Source organism: Taudactylus pleione, unplaced genomic scaffold (genome assembly GCF_031769625.1).
Source record: "Taudactylus pleione unplaced genomic scaffold, aTauple2 ptg000969l, whole genome shotgun sequence".
In the NCBI taxonomy this organism is placed as follows: Eukaryota; Metazoa; Chordata; class Amphibia; order Anura; family Myobatrachidae; genus Taudactylus; species Taudactylus pleione.
The window spans coordinates 1,835,977-1,856,002 of NW_028285370.1; the positions used below are offsets into that span (position 1 = coordinate 1,835,977).

The window sequence follows — 20,026 nt, forward strand, 5'->3', positions numbered from 1 at the left end:
TTGGTTTGCTACAGTTGTTTTGGTTTTCCGTTCGCATTTTTTTGGTTTATTTTTTGCCATCGTTTCCTGATTTGGTAAGTTTTGTGCAGTCTAATTTGTGGCCAATTGGTGTCTACTTCTGGTTTTTTGTTTTATATTGTTTTTTTTACACTAATTTCATCTATTTTAGTTTGTTTTGGCTTTCGGACCCCAAGACCTTTTTGAGGGAAATCTTATATATTCGATTTTGGTAAGTCCATTATTTTTCTGGCATTTGCGAACTAATTAACGCATTTTTGACTGTTGGTGTAGTGACTTGCATTTGCGAATTAATTAACGCATTTTTGACTGTTGGTGTAGTGACTTGCATTTGCGAACTAATTAACGCATTTTTGACTGTTGGTGTAGTGAGTTGCATTTGCGAACTAATGAACGCATTTTTCGAGGCTTATTCATCATGTAAACCAGTTTTGCTTTTCCCTTTTCCATTTTTGGGGTCCATTTGACCCCTATTTGACGTACGGTGTGCAATGTCGTTTTCATCGATGGCCAAATGTGTGTTTCGCCTATTTTATGTGTTGGCTTGTACCAATTTGACAAACATAAAATGACCCTCTAAATTTTTGATGTCTCATTTTTGGCTTTTTTACAGTTTATACGTATCATGACAATACCCCGGCATGTAAGCAGCTATGGATGGTATCATAAAGCTAAGTTGTTTTATGTTACTTTTGGGGTGGCTCAAAAGCCTTACATTGTAAACTTTGAATTTCAGGTAGATCTGGGGCGAATTGTTCTGGCCCTGCTCCCGGAAGACGACCAACCTCAAACTCGTCCCAGGCGTAGGCATCGTAGGCATGCAAGGCCCCAGATATTTCGAACACGTGTCACCCTTTTTGGAATGCCCGATGATGAGGTTTTAAGACGCTACCGTCTACCTCCCAAAATCATCATAGACACTCTCTCATTAATAGAAAGTGATCTTGAGCGGCAAATTGACAGTCCAACAGCAATACCACCACTGACGCAATTTATGGCGGTGTTACATTTCTGTGCCTCAGGATCGTTTCAAACAACGGTGGGAATAGTGGCGGGCATCTCACAATCCTCCTTTTCCAGGATCCTGAGGGCAGTGATGGAGGCACTTTTCAAGCACCTCCATCATTTTATTAAAATGCCTTTGGATATGGGTGCCCTTAGTGTGGCCAAGGCCAATTTTTACCAAATAGCTGGCTTCCCACACATCATAGGGGTTGTGGATGGTACTCACATACCACTTCAGCCTCCAGCACGGCTGGAGGCAATATTTAGAAACCGTAAACACTATCACTCCCTGAATGTAATGGTGGTATGTGATGCCTCCCCCCAGATCCTGTCCCTGAATGCTAAATTACCAGGAAGTGCTCATGACTCCTTCGTCATCCGGCAATCAGGGATATGGCAGAAATTAACCAACCTACAAGCTGGTGATGCGTGGCTTCTGGGTAAGTGGAGACCTTTAGTACATATCAATGTTAAGCTTGATACACAGTGTTCCTGATGTTGTCTATTTTTTTTCACAGGAGACAGTGGATACCCTTGCATGTCCTGGCTGCTCACTCCTTATTTGGCTCCCACACCAGGGCCACAAAGTGTGTATAATTCCGCACTTACAGCCACCAGGCAAGTGGTGGAGCGCTGTATCGGCCTTTTAAAAGGCCGATTCAGATGTCTCCACCGCTCTGGTGGCGAGCTCATGTATGTGCCGGATATGGTGTCTAAAATTGTGGTCCTGTGTGGGATATTTCACAACATTGCCATAAGGAGTGGTGTCCCAATGCAGCCAGATGATGCCTTACCTGAGGATGGCCCCCCCGAGGTTGGTCGGAGGTCAGTATGTGGGGGGGCCATATGCGATGATGTGGTGGCCAGATTTTTTAGGTAAGTTGTAACAAAACTACAGTGTTTATACCTAATGTGTTTGTGTTTGTTTGCGAACATCTAATTTTGTGTTTTTTTTCGCACCATCTTCTGTTTGTTCACATAATCTTTGGCACTCCAACGCTCACTACTTCCTGCTACCCTTACCAAACCTGGATCTGGTCCTTTTGGGCATATATTCTGGAACCCATATCGCAACGCCATGTTTGTGGAATCATGTTGGCATGGTCCTTCGTCAACCAGTTCTTGATTTTTTGTTTTTATTTAATTATTTCTTGGTATGTGTTGTATTTGAATTTATCACTGTGTTCTTTTTTTGGGAGTGACCACTTTGTTTTCTCTGTTATGTTGTGAATAAATGTTTGGAGAGTGAAATGGTCTTCCTTTTTTGGGACGTTAACAGCAAGTGTAACCAGGTTAACACAAGTTACATTTGACTAAGGGGTAATCCAGTACTGACGCCAGTTGAGCTAAACTGAAATATGTTTTCAGCTTCCCAACCCACACCAAAAGGAAGCCTGGCCCAACCTTGGGATTTGTAAGATTGGCCTAAGCAGCTTGCGCACCAACTAGGAACCTGTAAAATGTAGAAATATGTAATTGACACTACACCCAAAAAGGGAAATGACATTGTTACTGTTATGTGTTTCTTGTGTCTGTTTGACATACAAAGACAAAACACAATCTAACTTTTAAAAAAGGGAAATCCTTGCAGGAACAGTCTACTTATGTCATGCTAAACTATCTTGTTTTTGGATTTAAAAAATGAGGCAGAACGTATATTTGTCTGAAAAAATTTATTTAGAAAAGTGAACAAAAATAAAAAAACTACTGGCGAAGGAGGCCAGACAGCCGGTCGAGGGCCACAAGAATGCCAATTACATGTTGGCGCATCTGGCCAACACAATCCGCCACCTCTTGCCGACGCCTCTGTTCCTCTGTGGGTGAGAAAAGTGTGTGGGTTAATACAACAATAGGGAATCCACATTAAAAAAACTAAAACACAACGAAATCACTCCTAAACCTAAAAAAAAAAAAAAAAAGGGGGTGCTGCCAAAAATACAAGGCCTATGTACAAATTCCCACAGGTGTGATATGTGTATGTTGAAATCACCAGGAAGAGGTAAAGGCAAACTGCAAAATCACCAAAAGTCAAGCCACAAAAACACGAAGAAAGGCACGACACATGATTACATACAAACAGTTTGTGCTTTAAAAAAAAACAAAATAAAAACATACCGGGAGCCAAAACGGGAGCTCCGGATGGATCCGTCATTCCCCAAAGAATGGGGAGGAGTTATGATGGACTCCGGGGAGGGGGTAATTGGAAGAGGGGTGGGTGGAGGAGAGGGGGAAGTGGGACGGAGGGGAAGGAGGCCCGACATTTCCGGGAGAGGGTCTGGGAAGGATGGGGAGGAGTGGGGAATAGGGGAAAGATTTGGGGTGGAGTGTTGGCTGGGGGTTGGGGATAGTGGCCGGGAACGCCGTCTGGACGGACGGTGATGGCGGAGTCTTGGCTGTCCCCCTAAAATATGTCAAAGAAATTGCGGTTAGTTTATGGACAAATCCGGGGACCAAAACTAAAAACAAAAAAAAACCCCCCAAAAAAGCCAAATAGGAGTAGAATGAATAAATCAGAAATAGAGGGAAAACATGCACACGCAGATATGAGTACAAATAATAAATAGGACAGACAGGAAAACATGCACACGCAGATATGAGTACAAATAATAAATAGGACAGACAGGAAAACATGCACACGCAGATATGAGTACAAATAATAAATAGGACAAACAGGAAAACATGCACACGCAGTTTGCCCCACAAACATTAAAACCACAATACATAACACTTACTTTCCTCGATCTGCATGTGAAAGCATGCCAGCAAGCGGGGCGTTCGCCGTTGCAGGTCGGACCACCTGCGCTCCAGCTGCCCGATGTTGCGGCGTGAGCCGAAGGACCGCAGGCGGGACCGTGCCTCCGCATACGCGGAGCGCTTCTGCCGGTTGGTCATGGGTTGAGGTTGGCTGGTGATCCGGCGATCCATGACCTCCGTAAGCACCAGCAGCTCGCGCCTGGTGAATGCGGAGGCTCTCATGATGGCAATGGTGTTTTTCTTAAAAATCATTTTTGATAAAGTGTGTAAAAATTTACTGATTGGCTAATGTATTTTGGAAATTAACAGGAGCAATTTTATTGGTTAGTGTATGAGTCATGTGTTCGACAGGGCCAGAAATCTCTGGAGAGTTCTGATAGGCTTGATGCAGTGACATGCGTAAGCAAATTTAAATAAAGAAATGAACCCAGGGAAATATGCGGGGATCCACAGCAATAGAACAATTGTTTAATTGTGGTTCACATGTTTTTTGAACAATAAAAGCGAATGTTTCATCCGTACGTATTCTGCGGGTAAACACAAACACGGACAAGAGTAAAGTTTCTTGCATTGTGTTGAAAAAAAACAAACAATTAAGCTAATTGATACATTGATTGGCATGATACGATTGATGGAGGTAGGCAGAATAAAAGAGCAGGTAATCGACATCTGACAAGGCCACTTCCTGTTTATACTTGTGCGTGCGTTCCTTTCAAGCCATTTCGGGGATGTACGCTCGCTATTTCGTACGCTCGTTAGTTAGAGGAGGGGTCGTCAGAGTTTAGGGAGGAATTTTAGATGCGAACGAAAATACGAGCGAGCCATTGAATTTAAATATTTTTGTACGTACGCCTAACGTACGTGTGCCCGCTTGCGAGTGGGTCTGAATGAGGGCCTAAATTTGCTATAATTGGTGTTCCACATAATTGTAAATCTGATCATAAATATTACATTTGTAACAAGGAAATCCCTATTTTTAAAAACACAACACAGACAGTCACTTACCTAGACGAGGCCATGAAGCCTCACATTTAGAGTTACAGCCTCTCAGATGCTTCTCCAGTAGTAGAATTAGAGAAAATGTGCTTTATAATAAAAACAATACACCTGGCTAGGATTCTGTAACTATAATGCAAGTCTCTGCTGAGGGTGAGACTCACTGGCTGTCCTGTGTTATGACATCACTGGCCACTGTGACATCACTAATTTGCATAACCATGGCAGGTCAGATATCTGACACAGGGTCTCCATCATGCACATGCAGGGGCTCCATCAGAGAGTTATGGGGGGTACAACACTAAGGGGGCCAGACTGCCTGGGGGCCCACTGTGGCCAGAAACACAGCCTAATTCCTCTGTACTGGGCCCCATATTTCTCTGCACACATGTACTGTACCTGCTGCCCGGATCACTAGTTCTCTCACACCAAAGAGAGTCATTCTGGGGCAATAGTGAGCTCCTTGTAATAATAAGCAAAGATAAATCAGGGCAAGTCCATGAACTTAGTTTTCTTTCTGAAGTTATTACCTCTTAGTGTAGCCCCATGTACTCTATTAATGCACATTCACATCATACTCTGCAATAAGCCTGTGTACCAAATTTGCTGACTTCCAAGGTGGCAGACAGGTTGGCTCAGCAGGGAGAGGGGTGTCGCAGGAAATTAGTAAGAGGGGGGAGGGTCCCACGGGAAAACTGTCACCTCACATCTTGTACCTCTTGGTATAATTAGATTTATTACTTCTATTTTTGACCAAAAAATGTTACAGCATATGTGCAGTGTAATTCTTCTCTATTGCTGCTACACTCATAGCAACAGATTTTATTTTTATTTACATTTACATTTACATCGCTTCTCGGCCTTTTGGCTAAGATCAAGTGTAGTATCTGTTCTTGGGAAACATGGGGTGGAGTACCTGTTCTGCCTCCAGAGGTTTGGATGTCGCTTCTGGGGGAGAATGGGGAAAAACCCTGTGGAGTACTGTGCTGGGGGAGGACTGACTCCTGGTAGAGAGTGGGGAAACACTCGGCGCTAGTATCCGCTGTCCTAAATGGGGGTGAAGGAGGCCCCTGCGTTGGAGCGGAGAACGGCTGGGGCATAGTACCTGCTCTCTTAAGGGGGTTGGTCCAGTACCCTGGCAGGGAACGGAGAAACACTTGGTCTTGCCAGGGCCGGGAGCAGCCTGAAGCCCGAGGTGCCTGTGCCCCTGGTATGGCAGAGCCAGGGGTGCCTGAAAATGCACGGGTATTGGTCACACCTACTGCACTAGTACGGCACTTTGCACTTGCACTTCACCTACTTCTGTCTGCACCTTTCCTTTGCCCCGGCCTTCTGGCTAGGGCAAGGATAATTTTTATTTTTCTCGCAGCCTGTAAGGCTGGGGTCTTATTTATTTATTTATTTTACACGTGTGTTTGCACTTTTTTTGCACCTTCACCACACATTTTTATGTTATTTGTGTGTTGTGTCACGTGTTTTGATGGGGTTTAGGTGAGACCCTTATGGGCCACCCTCTCCCCTTGTGGCCATGGCCCACTCCTTCTGGGGAGGGCTGAAGGTTTTTGTTCATTCCCCAGGGGGAAGCTTCGGCCAACCCTGGGGAGAAAGGGACGACCCCAAGCCGTGAGGCGGAGGGAAGTCTGAAGGTCCCTTGCCCCCTAAGGGGCCTTTTGGCTCCGGGGTCGGGGACTCAAGGGGTCTCCTCAAGCTTCGGCGAGGGGAGATCCGAAGACCCTTTTCTCCTCAGTTGACCTTTTGGCTCTGAGGAGTTGGGAGTAACGGGGCCCTTCTCCTTTTGGAGAGGGTCCAAGGTCCTATGCCCCCAGCACAGTTTTGCACTGTTTTCCACTGGGTGTTTGGAAAAAAAAAAAAAAATGTGAGGCGATAACCAATAATTATAGGACCATATTTTGGAGAATTGTTATTTCCTCTTCTCTATTGAATAACATCCCTGATATGCTATGGTATATAACATACTATACATATATTAACCGAAGCACTTAGTGCATCACCTGTATGTGAGATCAATATGGAAATGGAATTGTCTATACTGATAGACACACACATATGCCGACCTATACTCAACATCTATAATAGGACATTTAGTGGATCAGGAGCATACACTCATTTACATTACACACACCAAATTCTTTTTAAATATACTGTATTTTCACTTTTTAGTGCCTTGCTATTATATATACAAATTATTCAAACTTATGTTTTATGTATTGTTTAGTGCACCACTATGGATATTTCCCCCCTTTTTTTATTCCCCTACTTGATTTAACAATATGTCCATGGTAGCACCCCCATTTTCCCGAGTTGAGAGAGAATGATATCTGTGGGGTTTATTCTAACTAAATATTAGGGCATACATGGTGTCTGGTGCAACTGGAAAATAAGAGTTATGGTAAGAACTTACCTTTGTTATCTCTATTTCTACCAAGTCCATAGGGTTCCACAGGATACCTTGGGGTATAGGCAGGGGCGTCTTAAGAGAGGAGGGGGCCCTCACCATGCGGGGCCCCCTCTCTCTTTCTGGTGGCTAGCAGCCAACTGACACGGCTGGTCAGTCACCAGAGCCTTAATACACTCTGGGCACTAGAGTGTGCCCGGAGCTTACTGCGCATGTGCAGAGCGCTGGAAAATGGTCGCAGTGGCCATTTTCAAGGTGTTCTGAGCAGCGCTGACACCCGATGCGGGACACGCACAGGTAAGTAAGTAAAAAAATGGGTGCAGGGAGTGCGGTGCGGGGCCCCCCGGGGGTCCGTGTGCCCCGCACACACTGCACCCATTGTAGATACGCCACTAGGTATAGGCGATGGCTCTGCTGTCGGGCACCACACAGTTAATCTTTTAGTCCCAGGCAGTGGTGTAACTAGGGTATTTGGAGCCCAGGGCAAATTTGAAAAGGAAGCCCCCCCCTGATGTGCGCGCGCCAAATGCGCGCATGGCAAAAAAATGGGCGTGGCCACTTAAAAATGGGGCGTGTCAACATGACACACCCCTTTATTTTCAAACTGAACATTCCTATCCATATGCACCTTAACCCCAGTAGTACCTCTTATACAGTATCCCCAGTATGCAGTTGTGGTCCCTCTTATGCAGGCCCATAGTAGTGCCCCTTATATAGTATCCCCAGTAGTGGTCCCCCTTATACAGCCCCCAATTAGTTCCCCTTACTCAGTACCCCCATTAGTGGCCCCCCCAAATGTAGTGCCCCACGTAGTGTTCCCCCTTATGCAGTGCCCCCAGTAGCAGTCCCCACAATGCAGTGCGCCCAGTAGCAGTATTCCCCTATGCAGTGCCCTTTATATAGTGCCCCCAGCAGTAGTCCCCCCATGCAGTTTTCCCAGTAGTGGTCCCCTTATGCAGGCACCCTGTAGTGATCCCCCCTATCCAGTGCCCCCTGTAGTGGCCCTTCCTATTATTGCCCCCAGTAGTGGTCCCCCGAGTGCAGTGCCTCTAGTAGCAGGCCCCTTTTATAATGTCCCCAGTGGTAGTTCCCCCCCAAGTAGTAGTCCCCAGTAGAGTAGCCCCCCCCAGTAGAGGTTCTCCCAATGGCGCCCCCAGTAGTAGCCACCCCTCCCCCAGTAGAGGTCCCCTCAGTAGTAGCCACTCCCCTTCCTCGTTGTGCAGATAGGTTAAAAAAAAAATATATATATATATAAAAATATACTTACCTGAATCTCTGCTCCTGCTCCTGGTCATTAATGTGGAAACCAGACACCACCTTAGGAAGAAAACCAGGGCGAGGCAGGGCGACAAGAAAGAGCCTTCAAATCTGACACCCTTCTAGCTGAAGTAATAGCTAGAAGAAATACAGTCTTAGCTGTAAGCCATTTGAAGTCTACTGAGCCCAGGAGTACAAATGGAGGTCCTTGGAGAGCCCTAAGGACCACAGCCAAATCCCAAGAAGCCACTGGAGGGACAAAGGGAGGCTGAGGGCCTGATTCAGAGTTGGACGCTATTTGCGCTCGCTCGGTCAGAAAAAGGGGCCGGCTATTTAAATTGAGCGCTCGCTCTTTGCGGTCTGTTGGCGCCTCAATGTCTGAGCAAGCAAACGAAACATGCGCTCGCTATTTTGTAAAGACGCCCCCTGGCTGCTCACATCCTACGTCATCTCCGCTATTTATTAGATTAATCAAGTACAGCGAAAGGCATCTGAACTGCTCGCAGTGCTTGTGGTAGGTTTATCCTACCGCAATCATGCGAACAGTTCAGGTTAAGAGACAACCAAGTGACATGGCCGATGACGTTGCTTTGTTAATTATGCACACCCTTAAAATGCCCGTTTTGACCGTTTGGCATGCCTGCGTTCGGATCTCCACTCCCCGTTTTCAAGCACCTTCCCCTGTTACCACCCACAAACGCCTCATCCTGTCACTCAAATTAGCAGGCACTCGCTATTTGGCGAGCACTTGATTTCCGATCGCACTGACTGGTTGGCGCATGCACATTACGACCATACGCATGCGCAGTTGTGCGAACATCACTCAGAGCGAACGAGCGGCCGCTTACGAGCGGCTCTGAATCAGGCCCTGAATGCGAAGGACACCCTGCATAAAAGTGCAGATATCAGGAAGTGGAGCAATCCTATGCTGAAACCACACTGACAGTGCGGAAACATGCACCTTCAAGGATGCAAGGCGACTTGTAAACTCACCTGTAGGAAAGCCAGAGCCCTGGATATCCAAAATACCTGGGGATTGTACCCCCTGGGTGACACCCATCAACTAGGTAAACTACACCCTGTTGTAAATCCTGGCAGAAGCGAGTATCCGAGTTCTGCGCATGGTGTTAACCACATAGTTGGAGAATACCTTAGCCCATAGGAGGGATGTCTCAAAAGCCACGCCATCGAAGACAGATGACCCAGATCCGAGTAAAAGCAAGTACCCTGAGACAACAGGTCCGAACGTTGAGGCAACAGCAACGAAGTGTCGATGGAGAGACTCTGCAGAGTACCAGTGATGGCTGGGCCATGCTGGAGCCACCAGCAGGATCGTACCCCCTTCTTGCTTGAACTTTTGAAGCACACAAGGAGGAAGGGATAACGGAGGAAACTGGTACACAAACTGGAAACAAACTGGAAGATCCACAGAACCGACAGTGTGTCTACCAGGAGAAACTCTGCGTCTCTTTTTCTGGACCCGTACACAAGCAGCTGGCGGCTGTGTCTGGAGGCCATGTGGTCTATATCTGAAAGGCCCCATTTGTCCCCTAGGAGCTGAAATACCTCCCGGTGAGGAGACCATTCCCAGTTGAGGACTCCTGAACACAGCCGAGATGGCCGGGAGATTGCCGTCCGCTCAAGTCAGAATGTAGGATACCTCATTAAGGGCCGTCTGACTTCCTGTTCCTCCCTTGACAGTTTAAGTAAGCCACTATAGTGGCGTTATTTGACTGAATTTGCACTGGTTGTCTGTGCAGAATAAGTCTTACATGTTGTAGTGCTTTGAACACTGCCCGAAGTTCCAAGATATTCATCAGAAGCGCCAATTCCGCTGAAGCCCACCGTCCCTAAAAAAACATGTGGACCCGTCACAGCCCCCCAGCCCCGAAGACTGGCACCCGTCGTGAGAAGGACTCAGCCCAGGATACCTTGATGAGATGAGACGTCTGTAATCACCAAGTTAGAGACAGGCGCCCCACCAGAGAAAGCACCATCATTTGTGACTTTATCCGACGGGACAATCCATCCCACCTGGAGAGAGTCAACCTCTGCAGAGGTCTGGAGTGAAACTGGGCATAATCCACCATGTCAAATGTTGACACCATGGACCCCAGTAATGGATACTCGGCGACCTTGAAGACAAATGCGTACCCTTGTGTGCAACGCCGAGAGCTTCGCCTCTGTTAAGAAGATTCTCTGCTGTTGAGAGTCCAACAGTGCACTCAGATGGAACTTCCTCTGGGATGGAATAAGTGAAGACTCCTTCCAATCCATCCGCCAGCCGAGGGTCTGCAACACCGATATAGTCAGTTGCAGATGGCTGCATAGTAATTCTGGAGATCCTGCTAACAGTAGGAGGTCATCCAGATAGGGAAGCAGGCGAACCCCCTGAAACTTCAGGAGGGCCGCCATGACCACCCTTACCTTAGTAAATACCCGTGGTGCTGTAGAGAGACCAAAGGGTAGACCTGAAACTGATAATGGTGATCCAGTGCAGCAAATCTGAGGAAACATTGATGAGATGTTGCAATAGGGACATGCAGGTAGGCAACCTGGTTGCCCAGAGACACCACAATGTCTCCAAGTTCCATAGCTAATACAATGGAACGCAGAGGTTCCATCCTGAACAGAGGTACCCTTTTGTAATCTGTTTAGGAACTTGAGGTTGAGGCTAGGATGGTATGCACCGCACGTTTTTCTGTACCAGAAAGAGGTGGGAATAATAACCCATCCCTCTGTGGGGTGATGGGACAGGCACTATGACCCCTGCCAGGAGCATAGAACGCACCACCTACTGGATTTCCAGGGCACTTTCTTAAACTGAAGGAAGGCCTGCGGTGAAAAATTGATGGGGAGGTCTTCTCGGGAGGATAGGGCATATCCGTGGGAGACCACTTCCTTTACCTAAGTGAGGAGGACCCAGTCCGTCTGCGGTGGTTTGACACCAGCCCTGGGCAAACAGTAGAAGTCAGTCCCCACCTTGGGGCTCCCCAAGGGGAGGCCTGACCCGCCAGGCTGAGGGTTTGTCGTCCGGTATGGCGGCCGGACATCTACCGCTCCAAGTCTGTTTCTTGGCCCCAGAGGGTCTCGGAAAGCACTGCACCTTAGGCTTACCCTGGGGACGATAGAATCAAAAAGACGAGCTCCCAGATCAGGATGGAGTAGGAGCTCAAGGCAGGCATGCAAAATTAGGTGTTGCCAGTGTATCCACAATTTTGACTAAATCAGGGCCAAACAGAACCTGAGCATTATAAGGTAAGCATTCCAATCCCTTCTTGGATTCCGCATTTGCTCTCCAAGAACATACCACAAGGAGCGGCGAGCGGACACCGCCGCTGCCGAAATCCTTGAAGTAAGAATCCAAAGTTGCCTCATTAATGTACACAGCTGAATTCAAGCGTGTCACATGAGAATCCACCTAAGAGGGAGAGTCCCATTTAGTGAAATAGTTGTCTGCAAAGGGGTATGCATAAGCCAGGTACCTTAGCGGTTAAATCATTTCCTTAAAATAAGCGTACGTAGGCATAGCCGTGGGAAGGCCATTGTCCATGATGAGCATTACCATTCAGACTCAACTCCCTTGGGAGGGGGCTCAGAATCAGATAAATGCAGGAGTTCACCCTCATCAGACTACATGTCATCATTATACTTGAGTGATGGGGGGGTAACAACGGTCTCTTAGCAGGCCTAAACGGAGGTTCCTGTAACCCACCCATCAGGTTCTGAACCGTAGTGGACAAAGTGTTAACCCAGATAGGTTCTGCGGGGGGGAAGCGCCTGTGGAGGAGGACATTATGCCACCTTTATGCCAGTGGGGGGAACGCAGGAGGGGCAGACAACTGATCCACTAAGGCATTTAGAGCATGTGTAGGCAAGACCATGGAGGCTCCTGTGACATTTCAGGCACAGTAGGGGTACAGGAAAGGGCATAATATAGCTGTACATAAACCCTCCTGACATACATCCCCTTCTCCTCTACCTACTTTACATCTGGAGCAGGCAAGTTGGTGAGGAGCACTATTTAGCATTGAATCTTCGCTCCCAGACAGGATACATAATGTGACCCACCACACAGTGAGAACTTCTGACTGTGAGTCAATTCCCACCCTGACGGTACAGTAATGAGAGGACTGAAGGGAGGAAAGATAAAGGGATAGCAAAAAAAGGCTGACAGAAGAAATCAGACACAGCGCTAGCATAAGTCACCAACTATGCAGAAAAAATAACCTGCACAATAGCACTATAATCGACTACAAGACCTAATGTCTAGTAGGAATAGTGCTGCATACTCTGTCCTTACTACTGGAGGAGAGGTATGCAGGGGGGAACCAGGCACCGCTGTGTGAGACCAGCGTTGTAGCTCAAAAAAGATGGGCACCGGAGAGCACAGTGTGGGCGGGCCCGGGTGAGGAACGCTGGAACAGCCCGCTGAATCACTGAGGAAAAAGCGTCGCTGTGTGCATCGGGGGAGGCGCCGCCTGTTCTATACAGGGAAGCACGCTCCCCTGGCATGCCTTTAACTCCCAGGATGCTGGAGCGCAACTCCGTGGTGCTCCAGCCCCATATCCCAGCGGTTCAGTGATCGCAGGCTCTTGCCTGGCTCCACAAGCAGCCGTCCCCAGGGAGCCCCCAGCCCTGGGGACAAAAAGGTGGACTGTGCTTCAGCGGGGGCCTACTGCAGACATCCGCTGCTTACCTCAATGTCCCCCGTGAAGATCCGGCCACAGTCCAAGACCCCCAGGGGTTCCCACTAGCTGGAACCCCTAGGAGCCCGCCGAGTTCCCCGGATCAGTACCGGTGGTCGGCGCCGGCGGGGTGTCGGAGTGGCAGCATGGATGTCCACTGGACTGTCCATGCTGACCATTCTTCAAGATCTTCAGGGGCTGTATCAGCATCCCTTCTGTGCAGTGACCCGACTCCGGCCGGGCACCTACGAAACTGAAGGTACCTTGGCCTGGGGGCAGGGTATAGGAGAGGAGGACCCAGTGCATCCAGGGACTAAAAGATTAACTGTGTGGTGCCCGACGGCAGAGCCATCGCCTATACCCCAAGGTATCCTGTGGATACCCTATGGACCCTGCAGTAGAAACTTGCTTTGAAATTCTATTGCATTTCTATCACATGCCACCTGTGTGACCAGAGCAGTTTCTGGTTCTGACTTACTCATCCAAAGAAGATGGATTTCAGGTAGTCAGGTGGGCAGGATGGATTTCAGGTGGGCAGGATGCTGCTGCTACATCTGCTGTGTAACCTCACCGCTATACGGCTGTGGTCCAGACGGACTCTCTGAGGCTGGAGGCTGTAATGTAAGAAAACAAAACAAGTTATCTAAAGCAAAAGGAGTGACTTCATATATATTCTTGTCTAACCTATTAAATGCCCACGCCCCTCCTGCGTCCCTCCTTACTGATGCTGTCACTTCTTATTGACATGGATACAGCCACACACCACTTACTGACATGGACAATGACTCATACTGCTTACTGACACGGACACTGCAATACACACTGCTTACTGACACAGCCACACACTGCTTACTGACAAGGACAATGACTCACTGCTTACTGACACAGACACTGCAATACACACTGCTTACTGACACAGCCACACACCACTTATTGACAAGGACAATGACTCACACTGCTTACTGACACAGATACTGCAATACACACTGCTTACTGACACAGCCACACACAGCTTACTGACACGGATAATGATTCACACTGCAATACACACTGCTTACTGACACAGCCACACACCTCTTACTGGCATGGACAATGCCTCACACTGCTTACTGACACAGACACTGCAATACACTGCTTACTGACACAGCCACACACCTCTTACTGACAAGGACAATGCCTCACACTGCTTACTGACACAGACATTGCAATACACACTGCTTACTGACACAGCCACACACAGCTTACTGACATGGACATGATTCACACTGCAATACACACTGCTTACTGACACAGCCACACACCTCTTACTGGCATGGACAATGCCTCACACTGCTTACTGACACAGACACTGCAATACACTGCTTACTGACACAGCCACACACCTCTTACTGACAAGGACAATGCCTCACACTGCTTACTGACACAGACATTGCAATACACACTGCTTACTGACACAGACACTGCAATACACACTGCTTACTGACAGGAACGAATCCAATTCGGTGCGAATTGTGAGGTGCGAGTTGATGTTTTCTCTGCAAATTCACATAGCAAATTCATGTTGCAATCCAATAGGAAATCGCACTGAACCATACTTGCCAACCCTCCCTCATTGTGCAGGAGACTCCCTGAAATAGCAGCAATTTCCCTGTCTCCCTGAAGAGTCTACCAATCTCCCTCATTTCATCTTACCCCCATTATGACACTGTTATATAAAAGAAAAAAAAGAGATATATACATTATAATGGGATCATTAGTATAATTTACCTGCATTGGTTATAAAGCACAATGATCCCTATGGTTACATGTATTTTCTGAGAAGTATCAGTGTGTTTTCATCAACAAGTAGATGTTACTAGCTTCTTTGGGGCTCATTTACATGTGGCTATAAATCAATTTTATGACATGCCTCTCAGATGTAGCAGTACACGCCCACTTTACTGCCGCGCTCATAGGTGCTGCTTTCACAATCTCCCTGAAATGCTTTCTCAAAAGTAGGCAAGTATGCACTGAACCCACCAGAGTAAACACAAAATTTTTCCATCCGCACCTCCCTGGGGGTGAGACATGGGGCCATATTCAATTAGACGCAAAAAGCCGAGATCCGCGGAAAAGTATCGCCGATCTCGGCTTATTGCGTGGCGGAAACTTATCTCCATATTCAATTCCAGCCGCTTTTCGCGTACATGGAAAGTCAATGCAATGTAATAGGCAAAAAAGATGCGCCTCTGTATAGCAGGAGAAAAGAAGTGCAATCTTTTTATTTTGGGGTGCAAAGGTGGGGAAACCACTCAGAACCCTTGGGACAGCCCCCCCAAAGGACAACTGTGTCAAAAAATTCAGAAAAAAAAGAACACCCCAAAAAAGTACTTTCATTTTGGGGGCGAAGTAAAAAGTAGGGGGACAAGCATAAAAACTAGTGAAATAGACTTTTTGGGGGTCTGTAAGGATGGGTCAGGTGTTTTTAGGATTGCAGGTGCATGCAGCAGGTGCGTTTTTCACGATATTTAAAACTTCACTTTAGAGACTTTAAACCCTGCTAGCACCCATTTTCATGTACCCCAAATTTATACAGGACTATTTATTTTCCCCAAAAAGCCTGCTTTATGCCATTCTTCACCACTTGTGCAAAGACGCTAATAAGAAGCAATTAACACAACTTAAGTACCCCAAATAGATTTATAAGAGCTATTCAGACACATCTACACTGATCCCCAATGTTAGTGCATCTTTTTGGGGGGTTCAGGCTGATTTTCCCATTTCTGACAGCACTTTCCGCCTGTTCCGACTTCGCGGCTTGCCATTTTTGCGTGGTTTGGAATTAAATAGGGTGAATATCTGGGGCGCACACAATAAGTTTCCGTGTCCAAAACACGTGATGTAGACGGAAAGTCGGGCAGGCGAACTTTATCTCGGACGTTAAACTAATTGAATACCGACCATTGTAGGGAAAATCTTTGTTTTAGGATACAATGTTGGAACAACCTGCAGAACCCCATGTGCCTCAAATTACCCCAAAATCAACTTGTTAGTTTAATCACCCCAAATCTAATTACAGTAGTTTTCTCATTGAAAAATAATACATTTGTAATTTTTTTTTAAGTACCCTCAAAGCACCCCAAAATCTCCTTATATCCTACTTTTTTTTATACACACCCCTCTACACCTACAGTACAATAATAACAAAAAAATCATTCCATGCAAACTCACGTAGTATCATCCCACCAGGACTAACATCATGTCAATTAGAAGATCTTTTGCCTCAGAAAGTGAACAAAACACAACTTACTCATCCATTTGGGGTACACACCACGGTTCTGACACAAACTTGCTCTGCTGCTTCCACAGGAAATCAGATGTTAGCTTGTGAGGCATATTACCGGCAGCAGAGAGCCAAACACTCACTGGCAGCAAAACAGAATTCTGATTTCTGACATTTGTTTTATTATTATTTTATTTTTTATTAATTAAACAACTTGTCTCCAGTACAGGAGACATTTTCCTTGAGCCCACATCCTTATCATCAACCAGCTTCGGTCTTCAAGAAAATGGAGACGACGCCAGACCCACTGTCAGACATTTGGGGACATGTTTTAACCAGGTCAATCAGAGAGTGGGGTCGGGCCATCACCATGGTACCTTGAAAGCAACAAGCCTTGGATGTAAGAGGGACTGGAAGGTTCCTGCACCTACAGAGCATAGCTGGGGAGCTGCTCCTTCATGTCAGGGGTACTTTATTTTATACACTAGTTTTTTTTTTTAGCAGGGTTAGGCAAAGTGTGACACTCCAGCTGCTGTGGAACTATACCTCCCAGCATGCCCTGCCACAGCTTTGCTGTTAGAGCATTATAACCCTGTGGCAGGGCACGCTGGGACTTGTAGTACCAGATGAGCTGGAGTGCGTGACGTTGCCTAGACCTGTGTTAACTTATTATAGCCTAGAAGCCTGATTGATATCATCACTAATGCATGGGGTGTGACAGCCCTGATATCAAATTTTTTACAGTGGGTACAATTTTATATATTTGTCCCTGTTTTTTTACTGCAAGGTACCATGCTGTCCAGCCGGAGGCTATTCTCATTATCTATTATTATTTGGTCATTTTCAGGAGTGGTTTATGTCTGCCATCTAGTCCAGGTTCAGCCGGTAGTGGCACTGCAAGTTCCAGCATAACCTTCCAGCTACACAATTCCTCTGTTCCTTGGGCTTAATCCAAAATTGCACGCAATGTCGATGTTGGACGCAGTAGGCGATTTTGCACGAGCGGCTATGCCGTAGCGATGGTCACCGCCAGGATTCAAAATGTATTTGATGCGTAACAGTGAATGTGGTTGTTACATTTATAAAAATGGTTTCCAACATGGGTGCAGGTGAGGAGTAAGTGTCTGTGATATGTGTCTGGCATAAATCAGGCGCATAGGCTCCTGTCCAAGACCCACACTTAAAATAGTCATCGGTGTTGCTTTGTATGGGTGTCGCAATTTGTGATTTTTTTTTTTCAGTGAACCTAATTTGCGTTTGCGATCAAATTAGAGTCTAATGTTGTTTTGTGAAGCAGAACTGCTAAAACAATGATCCTGGACATGTTCAGCCGCTTACATATTTCTCCATTCCAGGACCAGCCCTAGTGTAAGCTCCAGAGATCTGTCGCCCATGGAAATAGCAGAATAAGTAGGAGAATTTGTGGAAAAATTGCAATCTGGGTCAGTAGAGGTTACGGAACCATCGCTTGTGGCTTCTGGCAGTATCATTAAGTCAGAATCTGAAAGGATGGCTGAGATCGGAGAGACTAGTAACATCGGTCAGAACATTTCTGACTGGTTACTGGAAAGACAGAAGTTCAGGACCCAGTTGGACAGTATGGGGGACATAGACAAATGGCTGCATGGAAAACTGGACCTGACAGACCTAGAAACCAGGGTACAGGATAGGATAGATGAGAGAAGTCTCAAAAGTCGAATGTCCCTAGAAACCACTGAAGAAACGGTGGGTTCAGCACTTAGAAATTACAGTTTTCAGCAACTTTAGTCCTATCGAAAGCCAAAAGGCAAACTTATCCTTCATCACCGATGCAGCTTAAGGTGGGACTTAACCAGAAATGTGAAACACTTATCCTTAAACTCTATGTAACTGCCCATTCAAATCTTTATAGTGTTACATGGGTATTTTATACTGACTTATATGAATCTTCTCAACCACTCAGTGGGAGCTGCCATGTTGGTTTTGCTAAGCATGTTTTACATACTGAGAGCTAAGACCATGTTATTATTACAGAAGGACAATATTCTTATTTATTAATAGGAGGTGTAAACAGGTAGAGGATGGTAAAACATAATGTTTATTTATTGACCCAAATCAGTCATTAAAAATGTGGGGTATACTTTATTTAAAGATGGTAAAGGGCAGTAAGCAACTTCTGAATAGCAATACACTACAATTCAACCACACACGCTTTAGCACTATATCCATTTCTGTGCACTGGAGTTCCACCTACACTGCTTCATCTTCTCCTGGCATCATTGCAGTTAAATTGGGGTCTAAGGAGCTGATTCAGACCCGCTCTCTAAGAAGCATTCGCTCGTTGCTGGTGATGGTTTGCAATGTGCGCATGCGTATGCATCGCAGTGTGCAACATAGTCCGATCGATCGGGAAGCGTACACTCGCAGACAGCCCAGCAGAGTGAGTGACAGGAGCAGCTGTTTGTGGGTGGTAACAGGGGCTGGCCACTAGAAATGGGGGAGTGGAGGTGCAAATGCAGTCATGCCCGAGTGTCTTAACGCCATATCAGAGGCGTGCATAATTAACAGGCAGTGTCATTGTACTCGTCACCTGGTTGTTTTTTACACTGAAGTGCTCGCAGCGCTTGCGGTAGGGTATAGTCAACCTCAAGCGCTGTGTTCGCTTCTGATGGTACCCGATGTACCGATGGTTGCATACGCTTCCTGGAGATGTCGTGCGCTAGTGGGTATCTTAAGACAGGCTGGTGGGCGTCTGCATACACAAAACAATCACATGCCAAGACATAGTGGGTGTGCTTATGCCTTGCCGTGCAATCGTCTGCCTTGCTGGTTGTGTGCCGAATTTGCATAGGCTGTGTGCGTGCGAACGCATCTAGCGAGCGAGTCTGAATTGAGCCCTAAGTACTAAGCCTTGGAGAGAGAGAAAATGGATGGAGATAAAGTGCCGACCAATCAGCTCCTACACTACATAATATTAGCACCACTTTGGGTCATATATTGAACGCTAACTCACCTGGTGGCACCCCAGGATCCTCCAGCATGACAATACAAGGATCTGCATTCCCTCCAGAAATTATTTTGGCACCCCCTCATACTGACATACACCCCAAGTAGAGGCAGCATTTCAGTTTACTGATTAAATCTCTGATTAAATAATGAAGGGTTTTCAGGGAACTTGCATTGGCTGCACTGAGAATGCATCTGCTCTGGTTTGAAACATCTTTTCACTATTCCCAGATACTTGTGATATCTGATATACCTCAACTAGATGATCCCTGTTACCAGATAACTATAGTATTCTGCTTCCAGCCATATAAAACTGAGGCAGGCGGTTGCTGCATGATGAGGAGCTCGCAGTCCCGTGTGATCACACCCACCATCCAGCAGGCTAACCCAGAAGCCCTGGCTATCCTGGAAGGTTACCTGAATCAGTGCCGGCTGTGCTTGGTGGACCTCTATAACCAGACAGACAAGAGCAAGAGGAAGCAAATCTCCAGCCATGACCTGAAGACTGTGAGAAAAGAGGTGAAGATTTAAGAATGGTGGTTGGGTTGTTTGGTTCTTATTTTCTCTTACTTGTATATAAATACATACTATATTTAAAAAATCTTTCTAATATAGCTATCGTATAGAAAAAGTGTATCCAGTGGT

The 20,026-nt window shown here is 46.5% G+C and overlaps 2 pseudogenes; both read left to right on the forward strand.

The window, feature by feature from the left end:
• The window catches only part of LOC148454867 (EF-hand calcium-binding domain-containing protein 12-like), a 108,791-nt pseudogene that overhangs the window by 80,564 nt on the left and 8,201 nt on the right, over positions 1-20,026 (forward strand).
• On the forward strand, positions 5,622-5,694 carry LOC148454868 (U2 spliceosomal RNA; annotated as a pseudogene).